At 48.4% G+C, this 12,481-nt stretch overlaps 1 protein-coding gene across 1 annotated transcript in view; it reads right to left on the bottom strand.

Annotated features, from left to right (window-relative positions):
* Positions 1-1,535: 1,535 nt before the first annotated feature.
* cfap74 (cilia and flagella associated protein 74) overlaps positions 1,536-12,481 on the bottom strand; it is a 306,038-nt gene continuing 295,092 nt past the window's right edge. Inside the window, exon 40 of the transcript XR_015073585.1 lies at positions 1,536-1,656. The gene's annotated coding sequence lies outside the window, so the exon portion shown is untranslated. The remainder of the gene's footprint in view (positions 1,657-12,481) is intronic.

Here is a 12,481-nt window from a genome sequence, read left to right on the forward strand (position 1 = left end):
GGTGGTTTGGGTAATGAACAAGGTGGAACATGTAGCTGGATGCGGCAACCTCGATGAAGGGAACGTGACTATTCCAACGTGACTGTTCCAACGTGACTATTCCAACGTGACTGTTCCAACGTGACTGTTCCAACGTGACTATTCCAACGTGACTATTCCAACGTGACTATTCCAACGCACTCCTGGCCGGCCTCCCACATTCCACCCGACGTAAACTTGAGGTCATCCAAAACTCAGCTGCCCGTGTCCTAACTCGCACCGAGTCCAACGCATTACCGGCACCCGGCTACCGACCATAGAGCACATATACCAGAAACGCTGTCTGCGGAGGTCACGGTCCATCATCAAAGACCCTACCCACCCCAGCCACAGTCTGTTCGCCCTCCTGCCATCTGGGAGACGCTACAGATGCATTCACACCTGTACAACTAGATTTAGGAACAGCTTCTTTCCCAGGGCTGTCATCCTACTGAACTCCACAAATAAACTCTAAAGCCTGCACATCTGCCAATGCACTTTATTATGGTTATGTTTATGTTAATGTATTACAAGCCAAATGTATGTTGAATGTTTAAATGTCTTAATCTAAATGTACACTCTCGGGAGCCGTAAGCCTACATTTCGTTGTACTGCACTTGTGCACTAACAATGACAATAAAAGTTGATTTGATTTGATTTGATTTTGATTGGCTCCCGGTTAAGCAGCACCTCGATTTCAAAATTCTCATCCTTGTTTTCAAATCCCTCCATGGCCTCACCCCTCCCTATCTCTGTAATCTCCTCCAGCCCCACAACCCCCGAGATATCTGTGCTCCTCTAATTCTGCCCTCTTGAGCATCCCTGATTATAATCCCTCCACCATTGGTGGCCGTGCCTTCTGTTGCCTGGACCCTAAGCTCTGGAATTCCCTGCCTAAACCTCTCCGCCTCGCTACCTCTCTTTCCTTCTTTAAGATGCTCCTTAAATTCTACCTCTTTGACCAAGCTTTTGGTCACCTGCCCTAATTTCTCCTTACATGGCTTGGTGACAAACTTTTTGTCTTATAATACTCCTGTGTAGCGCCTTGGGATGTTTTATTATGTTAAAGGCGCTATATAAATACAAGTTGTTGTTGTTGTTGTTACCATTGGTGACCCGGGTTTTGGACGGGACCTGGATGTCAATAGATCGTGATCAAACTGCCAGCTGAATGTAACCATCATTAAGTTGATAGGCAGGGAAAAGGCTTATTTATTTAAATAGTTTTAGTTTGAGTCATTTATATATGAAAATATATTTAAAAAAAGGACTCAATGATGTTCCTGGGAATCGCTTGTTACAGAACAGTGGTTGCCAAGTTCTACAAGTATAATTTCTACAGCTGTTTACTGTTTGTTAAGAATTAGATGTTGGAATATTCAAATGTGTTGGATTATTATTAATAATTACTAGTTAATTCTATTTTTTCTTACTGTTGTGCGGGTTTCTGCCCGTTGACCAATGGATGGTGAGGTTTCTGTTTCCCATCACGTTGGGTGAAGTTGTGCTGCATCGACCTGAGATTTAAACTCGAACACGAGTCAGCAGACTTATCCGACCTCACACCTGTTCGGGGTGACTGGAATCAATCTGACCGTGCCAAAATGGGCCGTGGTCGATCAACTTGTGTTTGACAAGCTAGGAAAAGAAAGAAACAAGTGACGAAAGCTCGGTTCACACCTGGCTATACACAGAATACTAAATGAAATCAATCCTGCACATTATGTTTTCTCAGCTGCTGAACCGATCATCATGAATAGAATCCTGTGAAACATTTTGTATTTGGACTCTGAGAGTTTAATTAAACTTTTGCAAATGTATGTCAATCACCCTGTCACATGGCAATTACATAGAATCACAGGGCTAGAAATTGGGTTGCTTCGCGCCTCTCGTCCGCGCCCACAGGGGGCATTAATGGGGTGCAATTGCCCTAGCGCCCGGACGCGGCGCCGCTAACGCCTCCCGTGAGATTCAGCGGGAGGTTAGCAGTGGCGGTAGCCGGTAGTGCCCCGCTTCACTCCTCTGTGCCGGCGATGACACTGTGCCAGCGATGACACCGTGCGCAGTGCCCCGCTCCGCTGTGCCGGTGATGACACCGTGCGCAGTGCCCCGCTCTGCTGTGCCGGCGATGACACCGTGCTGGCGATGACACCGTGCACAGTGTCCCGCTCCGCTGTGCCGGCGATGACACCGTGCGCAGTGCCCCGCTCCGCTGTGCTGGCGATGACACCGTGCGCAGCGCCTCACTCGCGTCCCGGCCGCAAACTTCCCTTGCGCCCCCTGACCTATCGCCGGGCGATATGTGCGACAGGGTCGGGGGCGATTTTGCAGCAGTGGTAGCGGGCGGCGGCGCAATTTAAAAGGCAGGTGTCGGGCGGCCATTGTTATTTTGGTGACTGCCAGCTCCTGCCCTCTTTCACCTTTGTATGTGAGGTGCTGGCCGCGATCGTTCAGCCCGGCACTCCTCCTGAGCGCCGGCTCTTTCGAAGAGCAATCCAGTTAGTCCCCCTCCCCCACTCTTTCCCCATAGCCCTGCAATTTTATCTCCAAGTATTTATTCAATTCCCTTTTCAAGGCTACTATTGGATCATTATCCACTACCCTATCAGGCAGCGCATTCCAAATCCTAACCACTTGTTGCATACAAAGGTTTTTCCTCCTGTCGCCTCTGGTTCTTTTGCCAATCACCTTAAATCTGTGCCCTCTGATTATTGACCCTTCAGCCATTGGAAACAATTTCTATTTACTCTATGATTTTGAACACCTCTATCAAATCTGCTCTTAGCCTTCTCTGCTCCAAGGAGAACATCAACAAATCGATGTCACAGTCTGCTCCATCTATAATATATTCAAAATCTTCCATCTGTTCACAATTCCTGTCATTTTTCTATTATAAATTCACCTCTTCACATTTATAATGTAAACTTGTCACGCTGCAATGACACCCTCCACCCAGTGGAGGCACTCCAGCAGCACCACTGGCAGGAGGATCTAATTACAATGTGACAGGTTTACATAGGCAGATTAGATTATAAATATGGACATAGGATTTTATAATCGAAATAGAAAAACATGGACATACCTATGTTATTAAAATGAGGACTGAATAATATTTTCACAGCTGAGTCCAGTTACCCCCTGCCCGCTAGCTCTGCTTCACCAGAAGACTACATTTGGTCTTGACTCCCCGTGTACGATGCCATGGGAGAGCGACTCGTATATACTCGTTTCTAAAAAGTCCCCACCGTTTATAGCGAGCATGTTGGCGCTAACGCAATTTGCTCACTGTACGCAGTGGACGGTAAAACCAGAAATGTGAGTAAGCCACATATTTAAAAAAGACAGAATATCTCGCTTAGCAACGGCTCTCCTAACTATTGGCAGCTGCATCCAGAATCTCATCACTAATGTAATCGCACTTTAATGAGGTGTAAACAATGGCTCGAAGACCCGACTTTGGCTGAAATCAGCAGAGCAGTTTAAATGAGTAAGTACCAGGTAAGCAGGGATGGAAATGCCCGAAATAGTCAGCGCGCTTAATACATTGTAATCGGTGTCTTTGTAATGGGCTCCTATGGTAACGGCAAATGGTTAGTGCCACTAGCCAGATATAGGCGGCTGCCCGCGGTAAGCAGGGACTGTGTGTGACAGGGACCATTGTTCTCGCTGAGGTGCACGCGTGCAGTAATGGGAAAGGTCCTGGACAGGCCACTCACCAGCTTTAACCCCGTAAATACCGGGCAAGCGTACTAATAGAAACCGGCCACGCAGAACATAAGAAATAGGAGCAGGAGTAGGCCAATCGGCCCCTCGAGCCTGCTCCGCCATTCAATAAGATCATGGCTGATCTGATCCTAACCGCCAATCTACTATCACAGAACCATCTCCTGAATCTAACAGAATTAGACACACGAAATAGGAGCAGGATCAGGCTACACGGCCCCTGGGCCCGCTCCGCTACCCACAGGGCCATGTCCGATCCGAACCTAGACTCATGTCCAAATTCCTGCCCGCTCCCCGTAACCCTTAATTCCCTTTACTTCTAGGAAACTGTCTATTTCTGTTTTAAATTTATGTAATGATGTAGCTTCTACAGCTTTTTGGGGCAGCATATTCCATGGACCTACCACCCTCTGAGTGAAGTAGTTCCTCCTCATCTCAGTTTTGAAAGAGCAGCCCCTTATTCTAAGACTATGCCCCCTAGTTCTAGTTTCACCCATCATCGGGAACATCCTCCCCGCATCCACCCGATCCAACCCCTTCACAATCTTATATGTTTCAATAAGATCGCCTCTCATTCTTCTGAACTCCAATGAGTAGAGTCCCAATCTACTCAACCTCTCCTCATATGTCCATCCCCTCATCCCCGGGATTAACCGAGTGAACCTTCTTTGTACTGACTCGAGAGCAAGTATGTCCTTTCTTAAGTATGGACACCAGAACAAATCGCAGCTTACTGGGAACACTGACGGAGGCCGTACGCTGTTTCTACTTTCCCAAAAGCCACAATCTGGCACCTTACTCATTCCACTGTGAATTCATGTTGTGGATATGATTTAAGAACCAAAGGTTAATTCTGTATAATTAATTACCTTTCAAAACGTAGATGCAAAATCCACCTAGCTATGAATGTTCAAAGTATGCTGGAAATGTGTTTTACCTTGTCATGATCAATTAATGGTTAGGATTACAGATGAAGTCACATTCACATTCCAATCAAACGGTCATTAAGTTTGGGTTCTGTATTTACCTGTCACCCTTGCCTGCCTGTCACTGTTGAGATTATGGAGTGTTCGGTTGGACTATTAAATGTCATACTTTTGCACCTGTTTAAAAAAGCACTGAGTCATCCTGCCGTCCCTGTCTTCCTGTACTTCCTGTCCATGGGTGACATTGCTGCTAATCGGGTAGAAGTTGCCTCTCCCTGCGGCACAGTGAATAATTTCACCACATGGTGCAATAGTGCATCATACAAACTAGGAAGGTCACCATTTCAAACTATCCATTATCAGTGGACCTGTCTGTGTGGCTCAGTGGGCAGCACTCTCACCTCTGAGTCAGAAGGTCGTGGGTTCAAGTCCCACTCCAGAGATTTGAGTACAATAATCCATGCTGACACTCCAGTCCAGTGCAGTGCTGAGGGAGTGCTGCACTGTCGGAGGTGCTGTCTTTCGGATGAGACGTTAAACCGAGGCCCCGTCTGCTCTCACAGGTGGACGTAAAAGATCCCATGGCACTATTTCAAAGAAGAGCAGGGCGAATTCTCCCTGGTGTCCTGGGGCCAATAATTATCCCTCAACCAACATCACTAAAACAGATTATCTGGTCATTATCACATTGCTGTTTGCGGGAGCTTGCTGTGCACAAATTGGATACCGTGTTTCCCACATTACAACAGTGACTCCACTTCAAAAGTACTTCATTGGCTGTAAATCGCTTTGTGAGGTCGTGAAAGGCGTTTTATAAATGCAGGTCTTTCTTTTTTTTAATCGCCCACTGTCGCTCATTGTACAGGGTCACAGGGCACAACAGTCCCCTGAATGAGGGGCTGCTGGTAGCGTTCAGCTGCACCCCAGCAGAAGGTACCAGGAGGGGAGGAAAAACGGGGAAGAAAATTGTCAATACAGCCCATGGAGCGGTTAATAGCCCCGACCGCCTCACTCTTAGTGACACCACCTGCTGGCTGGTCAAAGTGGGAAGGTCATAGATTTGAAAATAATTTTTTAAAAACTGCTAAAATAAAAAAAAAATAGATGTTTCTTTCTTGTCGCAACAAAATAACGGAATTAAAATCAAACGGTTTCCCAACAAATCAAAGTGGAAATACTCTACAACTAGATACCACACTCGCACAGTACATTGTCAGGATCCTATGAAGGCGTGTGTTCGTAATCTAGAATGGCTGAGTTTACGCGATACTATTAAGCTCTGCACTACACACAAGCATGATCCTTGTTTAAGCAGGCACTTCATATATTTTTTTTAAAAAGCTTGCATAAGCTGGTTTGGTGCATAACCTTGCTTCGAATTACAGTGACTGACGACATTAATCTTTAAGAGTCAACTAACCCTGCAAGGATGCGTTGATTCTGATTTGAAAACAGATTGACAGACTGAGCAAGCAACAGTACAAGACTGATAGCCACTGTAAATAGTTCCAACGTACTTTATTCTTTGATCCGAGAAAAGCCCTGGGCGGGGAAAGATTATCGACTGGGATTGAAAAGTTTTCTAATCCATGAAACTCAGGCAAATATCTTAACGTTGACCATGGTCCCTGTACATTCCCGTGTAAAGCAGAAATATACACAAAACAACCATTTCCTTTGCTTGTGGCCCATGGGGAAGTCTGATAGAAGTTACAGGGGGAATCAGTGTGAAGAAATGGTTGTTGGATCACACAACGTAAAGAATCTCCAATTCATTCAGCTCCCCCTGCTGGGTGAATGTTACAGCGCTCCCACAAACAGACTCAGTAAGTGCAGTTAAACTTTACAAACTGGGTGAGGTTCAGCAATGTAGTTTTCTTAATAGCAATTTACCTTAAGTAGATTGAGCCCCTCTGTTGACTATAAAAAATACCACCTAAGAGAGGGGAAACGTCTATTATGAAGTCAATTTAGTGGCAAATTTTCCACCTTAAACATTCACTCCCTCCACCACCTTAAACATTCAGTCCCTCCACCACCGGCGTACCGTGGCTGCAGTGTGTACCATCTACAAGACGCACTGCAGCAACTTGCCAAGGCTTCTTCGGTAGCACCTCCCAAACCCGCGACTTCTTCCACCTAGAAGGACAAGGGCAGCAGGCGCATGGGAACACCACCACCTCCAAGTTCCCCTCCAAGTCACACACCATCCTGACTTGGAAATATATCGGCCGTTCCTTCATCGTCGCTGGGTCAAAATCCTGGAACTCCCCCCCTCACAGCAATATGGGAGCAGCTTCACCACACGGACTGCAGCGGTTCAAGAAGACAGCTCACCACCACCTTCTCAAGGGCAGCTAGGGATGGGCAATAAATGCTGACCCTGCCAGCGACGCCCACATCCCGAGAATGCATTAAAAAAAATTGACACAATTGTACTGAATAAGAATAATAAAAGGGAAAAGACTGACCGAAATGATGTGTTAATAAGCGGGGTCCAGAATCTAGTCACTAAGACTTAGGGCTAGAAACTGGCCTCCTTAGCGCCTCCCGTTATCGCCTCCGGTGGGGGCGCTAAGGGGCGCTAACGACTTACCGCCCGGGTGCGGTGAGCTGAACGACTCCCGCGAAATTCAGTGAGAGGTTTGCGGCAGCGGTAAGACTTCGCACCGCGATCTCCTTCACCCGGAGATCGTGACGTCATCACTGCGCGCATCGCCCCGGTAGCGCCCCAGACCCGAGCTTCAGTTCCGCCCCCTACATCATCGGCAGACGGTGACACCGAGAGCGACGGGAGGCGTTGATCGGGAGGCCGGGCGCTTCGGGGGGGGGGGGGGGGGGCGAAAGTTAAAGGGGCGGTTGTTGAGGTAAGTGCCTAAATTTTTGAAATGGTTTTGGTCAATTTTTTTTTAATTGTCCTGGGCCGCGATTGATTAGCCCGGCGCTCTGCTGGAGTGCGTGGGGCTGATGGGCCCGGATCGCGGCCGCTGTCGGGGACCAGCTGACTGGTCCCAATGCGATGGGCCTTCCCTTTAAGGGAGGGAAGGAGCCTCGGAACGCGGCAGCACTGCACGGGACATTGCGCAGTGATGCACCACTACCGCCCGCCTGCGTCCTTTAGTGCTCCGGGAAGGAGCGGCGCGCTCGCTCCAGGAAGGAGCGGCGCGCTTGCTCCGGGAAGGAGTGGCGCGCTCGCTCCACTTCCTTCCTGGAGCACTAAACCCAATTTCGTGAAAGCTGGGACTCATTAGCATCTGACGCTAAGTTTTCAAAGGTTACTGCCCCCAATGGGGCGATAATGAATTTCTCCCCTTTAACCTATAAAAGTGTCTTTGTTCAGGCCTCTTTGCTAACCCTGTCTCCATGAGCAGTCATTTCCCCAGATCAGTTGTTACGATAATTGTTTCAAAATGTCACACTCCCAGAGCTCTTTCAGATAACCTGCTCAACTCAGCAGACTCTCACTGCTTTGCTCGTAAAGTATTCGCAGGACCTTTTTTTAATATATTAAACATTGTCCTGGGACTACTTTGCTGATGGAGCAGTGAGATGATCATCACATTCATCATCGAGTTGTCCCAAAGTGCTTTACGGGCAATGAATTGATTTTGAATTGCAGTCATTGAGGCTCCGTCTGCTCTCTCAGGTGGACATAAAAGATCCCATGACACTATTTGAAGAAGAGCAGGGGAATTATCCCCGGTGTCCTGGACCAATATTAATCCCTCAATCAACATCACTAAACTGGTCATTATCACATTGCTGTTTGTGGGAGCTTGCTGTGCACAAATTGGCTGCCGTGTTTCCTACATTACAACAGTGACTACACTTCAAAAAGTACTTCATTGGCTGTAAAGCGCTTTGCGACATCCTGAGGTCGTGAAAGGCGCTATATAAATGCAAGTCTGTCTTCCCTTCTTTATGTAGGCAAATTCAGCAGCCAGTTTATGCACAGCAAGATCCCATTAGATAAATGGCCAGATGATCTGTTTTTGATGGTGTTAATTGAGGGAGGAATATTGACCAGGCCACTCATATTTGGATAATACCACGGGGTCTTTTATGTCCACCTGAACAGGCAACATGGGTCCTCAGTTATAACAACAAAAAAATGCTGGAAAAACTCAGCAGGCCAGGCAACAATCGTGGAGAGAGAAATAGAGTCAACGTTTCAGGTCGAAACCCTTCGTCAGGACTGAAAAAACACAGGAAATGAAACAGATTAAAAGGCCAGTTTGGGGGCTGGGAAATGGGGATGAAAGAACAAAAGAGAAGTGAAGAGACATTAAGAGGTATTCAAAACCAGACGAGATGGTGATAGGACTAGTGGAGACAAAAGACGGCTCTAGATTAGGTGTGAAATGTGCTGGCAGAATGGGAGACAGCTGCCATGTGGGAGAGAAAAGGTGGGGGGGGGGGAGGGCCAAAACAAAGGTGTGGATAAAAAATATAAGTAAAAATGTAATGGGGGCCGAGGTTATGATCTGAAATTGTTGAACTCGATATTGAGTCCGGAAGGCTGTAAAGTGCCTAATCGGAAGATGAGGTGCTGTTCCTCGAGCTTACGCTGGGTTTCCGTGGAACAATGCAAGAGCCCGAGTACGGTGAGGTCTGAGTGGGAATGGGGCGGTGAATTAAAATGACAGGCGGCCGGAAGCTCAGGGTCACCCTTACGGACTGAACGGAGGTGTTCCGCAAAGCGGTCGCCCAATCTGCGTTTGGTCTCCCCATTGTAGAGGAGACCGCATAGTGAGCAGCAAATACAGTATACTAGATTGCAAGAAGTACAAGTAAATCGCTGTTTAACCTGGAAAGGGGAGTGGGCCTTTGGCGTAGCAGTAGTATCCCCGCTGCTGGGCCAGAAGGTGTAGGGTTTCGAACCCCGCTCCAGACAGTCCCGGCAAGTGGAGTTGGAACTCCGGCTCTAAATTCTGGGTTGACATCCAGCGGGATACTTGCGTCCATGGGTGTGGTTGGCCCCCCCCCCGTATGGGTTGTGGGAGCCCGTAAAACCCTCCCGCCATAGGACTAACCACCCTAATGGCTGGTACGAAGATGGTTACGGTCACGGAAGGAGCGTTAAACGCGGCCAGAAATCCTTCCACCACTTCATACAGTTCCCCAAAGGGAACAGTGTGAAGACACGTACGACGACGACCTGGAAAGGGTGTTTGGGGCCCTGGACAGTGGGAAGGGGGGAGGTATAAGGGCTGGTGTTGCATCTCCTGCGCTTGCACGGGAAGGTGCCAGGCGAAGGGGAAGGGGTGCTGGGGGTGATTGAGGAGTGGACCAGGGTGTCTCGGAGGGAGCGGTCCTCAGTTTATCAGCTAATCTGAAAGGCGGTATCTCCAATCGCGCAGTTTTCCTCAGTACTGCACTGAAGTGTCAGCCTTGACTATGTGCTCAGCTCCTGGAGTGGGGTTTGAATCCACAGCCTTCTGACTCAGAGCTGAGACTGGTACCTAATGAGAGTGGCTTTCCCATCCATGCTTTCCTCCAGTGCACTCATGGCAGGCCAGCCTCTGTAGGACTTTGTAGCCCAGTTGACATAAACCAGTCACAGCCTCCTTGGCGATCTTGTGTCTCCTCATGCACTGTTCATCTGCTGTGCTCGGATAGTTAACTGTTGTTGAATCAGTCACAGAATTCACAGCACAGAAGGAGGCAATTCAGCTTATCGTGCCTATGCTGGTGCTTGACTCCAACTATATTCTAATCTCGTCTGACTTCCATAAAATGACCATCAGTCCATCACAAATCTCCATCCTTATCTAAGTATTTTGGGACATAGTTCATTAATCCCAGGAAATATATTGCTGTTCAGCGCCTTAGCGTCACAGAGTCATAACGGCACAGAAGGAGGCCATTCGGCCCATCGAGTCCATGCTGGCTCTCTGTAGAGCAATCCAGTCAGTCCCAGACTTATTTAGATCTTGTACTTCATGCAAATATCAAAGATCCGATGTGTGTTTAACATTGAATGGTATGTTGTTAGGCTTTTCTTTAGTAAAAGCCTCCCAAAAGTAGTCATTTAGCAAGTTTGCTATCTCCCATTCATCTTCATGTTCAACTCCATTTGGATCCCTTACGGTTGTAACTTCCTCTTTGACTACCTTCATGCTGGTACGGTATTGGAAGAATTTTTGGCATTAAGTTTTGCAGCCGCTCCGACCCTCTCCAGTTCTTTCCCCACACCTCAAATCTCTTTTTGATCGGCTTCTGTATAATCTTATTCTTGGCCCGATAGTCACCCTTTCCCTTCTTCCTACAAGAATTGCAAAGGCTGTTCTTTTTCCTAATCTGCCTTTTAATTTTCCCGTTGATCTGTTTCAGAGCACTTTGCCTTTGCTGCATTTAGACACGCACTTATACTGCTCATCGAGTTGTGGTTTTGAAGGATATTCAATTACCCTTGACAGATCATGATCGTGGAGGTGGTCATGCAGAGTGTGCCTAGGGGCTGTCGTTATCACCGTGTATGGGTGGTGTCATGTGGGCTGAAGGTTTGGGAGAAAGTTAGGGCCAGAAATTGGGGCCCTTTGCGCCTCCCGTTACCGCCTCCGGGTTTGCGACCGGGCGCGGCGATGTCAACGCCTCCTGCTAAATTCGGCCAGAGGCTTGCGGCGGCGGTAAGACGTTGCGCCCCGATCACCTGCGCCTGGAGATTGTGACATCATTGCCGTGCGCAGCGCCCCGGTAGAAAAATTCCCTCTGGCCCCCTGCTTGTGCGCCTGCCATTAACAACGACAGGTAGAGGAGGCGGCCTTCGGTCGGATGTTATTTAAAGGCGTCCACACCAGGTGTAGTTTTCGTGGGCCAACAATGCTGCTTTGTTAGTTTCACATCAACAAAGAGGCCTTTTGACCGATTTGAGCATTTTGCATTTTAACGAGTGTTCTGGCAAATAAAGATTATTGCATTTCATTGAGTGGAGATTTGAAAGTGCAATATTTGGATCCTTTCATGGGGGCTGTACTGACACTGGCCCTCACCCTCCAGCGTCAACGTCAGAGGCAACTGAGGCTCAGAGAAAGAGTGCAACATGTGGCCAGAGGGAGGAGGGGCAACGGCTCTCAACAGGAGGCCTTACCCACCCAGGGTATTCCGGCAGCAGATCTCCTGCATCAATCTCACTGAGGACCAGTGTGTTAGAAGGCTCCATTTCAGCAAGGATCTGGTCACAGAACTCTGCCACCTCCTGCAGCCAGACCTCGAGCCTGAGATCAGGACCACCACGGCTCTCTCATTGGTAGTCAAGGTCACCGTCCCCCTCAATTTCTACACCAGTGGATCATTCCAGTGTGCAACAGGCAACATCTCCAACATCTCCCAGTTCGCCGTCCATTGCTCCATCTGCCAGGTCACAGATGCTCTGTACAGAAGGAGAAGGGATTACATTTCCTTCCCCATGAGCAGAGAGAAGCAGCGCGAGCGACATGTGGCTTTGCCAGGATTGTGGGCTTCCCCATGGTGCAGGGCGCCATTGACTGCACCCACATCACTTTGCGGGCACCTCATAACAATCCTGAGGTATTCCATAACTGCAAAGGCTACCACTCACTTAATGTGCAGTTGGTATGCGACCACACAGGGCAAATCCTGACCGTCAATGCCCGCTATCCTGGCAGCAGCCATGATGTCTTCATCCTGTGCCAGACCAGTGGGCCAGATCTATTCCAGCCTCCACATGAAGCTTGCGGATGGCTGCTGGGAGACAAAGGTTATCCGCTCTCCACCTGGCTCATGACTCCCCTCCACAACCCCAACACTCGTGCTCAGCACTCATATAATGAGAGCCATGCTGCCACCAGGAA

The sequence above is a fragment of the Somniosus microcephalus genome, chromosome 25 (genome assembly GCF_052327205.1).
Source record: "Somniosus microcephalus isolate GS21.2 chromosome 25, FLI_Smic_1.0, whole genome shotgun sequence".
In the NCBI taxonomy this organism is placed as follows: Eukaryota; Metazoa; Chordata; class Chondrichthyes; order Squaliformes; family Somniosidae; genus Somniosus; species Somniosus microcephalus.